Genomic DNA, 6,000 nt, shown 5'->3' with positions numbered 1-6,000 from the left:
TCAGCCGGTTAGGTAATGTTTGGCCAGGTGTGAAGCTCGAGGTTGTCGCTGTGGAAGACATTCCTAGCAGACCTAGAGCCCGCCTCTGGATACCGATCGAACCTACTGGTATCGAGGACATTCTCGAGATGGTCAAAGTTTGAAACCCGTTCCTTCCGACGCATAACTGGAAAATAGCCAAGCTAGAGGAAATGAAGGGTCTTTATAGGAGCGCCATTGTGGTACTCAATAAAGAATCCTTGGCTCCTCTAGCCCTAAACGAGGGCTTCGAATCCATTAAAATTCGAATTTATAAAAAAGATGAGGTTAACGCGGAAAGGGGGCCTCCAAAAACTACCGAAGGTGAACTAGCTGTTGGTGAACCTGGGATGTCGTCTTCTCTCCTAACAGAGGGTGACGATGCACCCTTGTCCTCTCCTATCGTGACTGCACCCTCTACAAAAGTCGTAGACAGTTCATCCTCAATTTAGATTAAGATTAATCTCCAACACTCCATAAAGGCCTCGGCCTCACTTCTTCTCCGTCTGGCGAGTAACGGGGAAGACATTGTCCTGATCCAACAGCCATGGATTTTGGGATCCGTTGTTCGAGGACTCAGGACTTTGTGTGACAGATAAAGGTGAACCTAGATCTTGCATACTAGTGAAACGTAGCATTAATGTATTTTTACTCCATCGTTTCAGTGACAAAGATACCACCGTAGCTAGGCTGGAAACAACCAAAGGAAGTTTCTGGCTGGTATCGGCGTATCTTGGGCATGACCACCTTGGCCCTCTCCCTGGAAAAACCTTGGAGAAAGTCGTCGCTGAAGCGGAAAGGCAAAGGATCCACCTTATTATTGGGAGCGATGCTAACGCTCATCATACTGTATGGGGCAGTACGAATATCAACGACAGAGGTGAGTCCCTTTTTGATTATATTCTTGGTACTAACCTCTTTGTAAGTAATGTTGGTAATGAACCAACCTTCATAACTAAAACTCGACAAGAAGTCTTAGACATAACTCTTGTCTCAGATAGTATACATCATATAATCTTGGACTGGAAAGTATCCATAGAACACTCGTTCTCTGATCATTGATATATTAAGTTCAATATAAATGTGGATGATAACCCGAGTCCATTGACTTTTCGAAACTATCGGAAAACTGACTGGGCTTCATACAGGAACTCATGACAGAGTTTATTAGAGCCTGGAATATCTAGTCCTTCCTCTAACGCTAATGTACTTGACAACAAAGTCAATGACCTTACCTCAGCTATGAACAGATCGCTAGAAATTACTTCTCCACTTATACACATAAGAGGAAAAGACAATGGTGGGCCTCAGAGCTTGACTCGCTCGTCTGGATGCGGAGGGTTTCAGAGTGATAGCCTATGCGGACGACGTTGCTATAGCAGTTTCAGGAAAGCATCTTAATATCCTAAAAGAACTCTTACAAAATGCCTTAGACAGACTAATACTTTGGGCTGATCGGTGTGGACTGGGTGTGAACCCACACAAAACCGATCTGGTCTTATTTTCGAGGTGATACAAAATTCCATTTGTCAGCCCTCCTTATATTAAAGGAATCCAATTAAAATTCTCAGACGAGGCTAAATACCTGGGTCTTGTCTTAGACAAAAAACTAAATTGGAAACACAACGTACAGGAAAGAGTCAAAAAAGCTACTGTAGCTCTCTTTTCTTGTACAAAAGCTATTGGTAATAAATTGGGTTAACAACCCAGAATCACGCATTGGCTATACACATCGGTAATCAGACCGATTTTAATGTACGGTGTGGCAGTATGGTGGACTGCTTTAGAGAAAGGTATAAACAGGGATAAGTTAAATAAAGTCCAACGTTAAGCCTGCCTATGTATAAGCGGATCGCTTCGCACGACCCCGTCTGCGGCACTGGACACCTTGCTCTACCTTACACCTCTTGATATATTTAACAAACAAATAGTTGCAAGCTCTGCTATTCGCCTCAATGCTTCGTCGCAGTGGACTAACAACAACATTGGCCACTCCGTAATTCTAAGGTACTTAGAATCAATTCCAAAGCACACAGACTACACTATCCCCCAACTATAATTCGACAGAAACTTTCAGATTTCTATACCTACTTACCAAAACTTATTGGAAGGATAGGACATTCTTGGAGGATGAGTCAATCCATTTTTACACAGATGGGTCAAAAACCAAAGAAGGGGTTGGTGGAGGTGTGTACTCTGAACGACTGAAATTAAGTCTCTCATTCCGCCTTCCTAATCATTGTAGCGTGTTCCAGGCGGAACTTTTGGCGATTAAAGAAGTCTTGTCTTGGCTCAAAGAAAACTAATATCAACATCTGATATCCGTATTTTCTCTGATAGCCAGGCCGCTATAAAATCTCTGGACTCTGTCTCTACAAACTCAATAACAGTCCATAACTGTCGATCATCTCTAATGAAGATGGCGCAACAGTTTAATATTCACCTTTGCTCGGTGCCCAGCCATAGAGACATTGCAGGTAACTGTAAGGCAGATGAACTCGCCAGGAACGGTACAGTACAGCCCATCTTACCACGTTTGGCAAGTACTGGCATACCAATCGCTACTTGCAAACTGCTGCTAATGCAAGACGCTGTGAGGAGGGCAGGCACCAGGTGGAACAACATCATCACGTGTCCAGTCACAAAAAACATCTGGCTTAAAAACACTGGATTTAAAACGTTCAAGGTGCTTGCTCTCTCTAAGCAGATCGCATATAAGCTCGATAATAGGTGTCATAACCGGACACTGTCAAATGGAAAAGCACGCCACAAGACTAGGCGTATTCTCAAATGACTTTTGCAGAAGCTGTATGGACGAGGAAGAGGAAGAAACGGTTCTTCATCTTCTCTGCACTTGCCCTGCTCTAGCTCGAAAACGCAAGAATTACCTCGGGGAATTCTTCTTTAACGATCTAAACGATCGAAATCATATCGGTTTAATCAGCTTCTCACGTTTCGTAAGGAACTCAAGATGGTTCCATTGAGCTTAGGAGGAAGCCTCAAGATTCATGTGGTATCACAATGGGCCATTAAACTGGCCTAAGTGTGTCCGTTTCCATCTTGGACAGCCACTGTAACCTAACCTATACATAGATTCTAAGCTTATAGAAGATTTGTAAACATTAACTAATCAAACCTATTGAAACAGAAAAACTCGAAAACCCATTTATCACTATCTCACACTACGAACGTTGAAAACTAAAATAAACGAAACTGTGACAGATTGATAATAACATAATTTGTATAAAATTCAAAACAGTAACGAAATTCGTTTCACTTACTGATATAACTTAACGTTCCCGGGGTATGTCTAATATACAACATTCACTTAATCACACCGCTCACTTAAATGAGCTATCCCATCCAAGACTTACGATTCGACCAACACCTTTACACAAAAACATCATCTTCAAAATGGATTTCGTATTGAATACCCAAAGAATAGAAGCCCCAAGGGATAATATCCCCAAACAAATTTAATCCATGTTGATAATATCCCCAGAGACGTAAGACAAATGGACAAAATCCCCAACTAAATAATTTATTTTGCCAAAATCCCACGAAAACTTCATGCGTTTGAATCGCGCGAAATTTATTTGCTTGTTTCACTACTTGAAAATATTTTTTTTGGATATAAATATTAGATTTTATTTATATTGCATAAAATGCAATTGAAAGATTAAATACACCAATGATTATAATATTTTTTAAAGCTTATTTTTTTATTGGAAATGAAAAAAATAGTCATAATCCATAATAACGTACTACAATAATGCGAACAAAGTAAAGTTTCTCGTATTGTTTTACATATAAAGAAAAGCAAACATGAGAAAAAGTATACGATGATTTTTAATGTTTTATGTACACAAAGGAAAGTATTTCTAACATATAGTTTTAGCTTAACAAAGAGATATGTTATGAGCTATTCCTTTCAAAAAATTTAGTTTTTTACATATTTTCTTTGTTCTACAAATCTTTTTATTTTATTATACCAATCATTGAATAATTACAAATACTTTGGTGTCATTGCTAAGACGACACAAGCGACACAAGCACCCAGTGTATACAATTAGTAGGTTGAATATCATTTTCATGATATTGGTCTTCGTATATTATGCTAATTTATATAATATCCCATTGCTCAAAGGGAATTAAAAAAAAAACCTTTTGGGATCTTTTTTGAAAACGAACTATATTTTTATATAGTGTATGAATGAAGACAATAATATCTACACCAGAGAGAAAAAAACTAAAACTAAAACTAGTTTTTTCTCTCTGATCTACACGTTAAATGGGACAAAGTGTTCCTGTCGCCATAAAAAAAAGAATAGGTATACCTATATCTAAAAATATTAGGTATTGGAAATGATACTATTCATATTAAATAAAAACGAATACATACATTTAATATATTTAATAGTACTTATTACTTATATATGCACATAACTAATGCATTACTATTTCTTAAAACTTTTTGTACAATTTACAATGCCTAACTTAAATCAATCCAAAGACGTTGAAAATAATTGGAATGAAATAAATAATAATTTAGATTCGATTGGTCATCAAGTTGTTGCAATCACAATGGACATGGGTGGTGATAACAGGGGTTTCTTAAGAGACTATGGAGTTAATGAAAACAAGCCGTACATTCAACACCCAACAAAGATAAACCAAAAAGTATTTATTTTTGCCGATGTTTCACATCTGATTAAATTGTTTCGGAACCATTTCCTTGATCAGGGAATCTTCATTGATAACAAGCATTTGACACAAGCTCCTTTGGCTCTGACTAAGTGGGCTGCGAACAACAAAATAATTCCGGATGAACACTTCGGGTTCAGGACGGGTCATGACACAACTCATGCTGCGTCTAAGCTCGTTTCTGATATCCGAAGGAATAAATCAAAACAACAATGCACAGGTGCTCTTCTGGTTGATTTGGCAAGGTATTTGACACCGTATGTTTAAGGGTCCTTACCTAAAACTAAGCAGGCTTGACATAAGCAAACCATTTTGTATTTACTTTATATGCTTAACGGTAGAAAAATTGTTGTCAAAAGTGGCATGTAACTTCTACCACAATATTCTTAATTAAAAATGGTCTTCAACAGGGAGTGGTGATTCTATTCAGCATTTACACCAGCGATCTGATAGGTAGCCTTACAAAGGCAATTGCGTACGCCGACGATCTAATTGCGTACAGAACGTTGAGGTTGAGGTTATTAGAATTGTCTAGCAGCGCGATTCCGACAAGATTCAGCGATATTGCGACGACTGGAAACTGAAAATAAATGTTCATAAGTCAGAGACAATTCTGCTCGGGACTCCGTTAACTAGGGCCACAAGTGATACGTGCAAGAATTGGCGCAAGATGGTTGATCTTCACGGGCAGCGGTTATCGAGTGTAGTGAAGTACAATGGGGCTAGAATCAACAGAACTGACAATTTCGTGATAAGATTCGTTCGAGGTCACATTGCAAGAGCTATGTCTTCGACTAATAATTTAATTTTCGGGGTGTTCTATCCGAACGACGAGTATTTTGAGAGGGCACGCTTGAGCGGCTTCATTCCACCAGCGGCATTCCTCTTTTTAGGGGGACATCATGGCACAAGGCGGAGCAGAGCTCCCTCGGTTCAGTAGGGCTGTGTCCGAACGAGACTTGATAGTGGGTAGTCGGGATGGGGTTTAAGCCTTGGCCGGCTTACATATTTGTTTTATAGTTTTTGGGTTTAGTTTTATAAATACTTGGCATGGGGCACACAAAATATAATAATCACAAAAAAAATATAACTAAAACAAAAAAATGAAATTAAAAAAAAAGGAAAACAAAAAATGATAGATAGTTAGATTTGCTGCTGTGGTTGTTCTAGTTTTAAGTAGTTTATGGGTAGAATAAGTAGTTAAGTTTTATATTAAGGACCGTCTTTTAATTAAAATTAAAAAAGATATTGATATTAGTTTTTTTTTAATAAATAAAA

Source organism: Eupeodes corollae, chromosome 1 (assembly GCF_945859685.1).
Source record: "Eupeodes corollae chromosome 1, idEupCoro1.1, whole genome shotgun sequence".
NCBI classification, from domain to species: domain Eukaryota; kingdom Metazoa; phylum Arthropoda; class Insecta; order Diptera; family Syrphidae; genus Eupeodes; species Eupeodes corollae.
Note: the sequence above shows the minus strand (reverse complement) of the source record.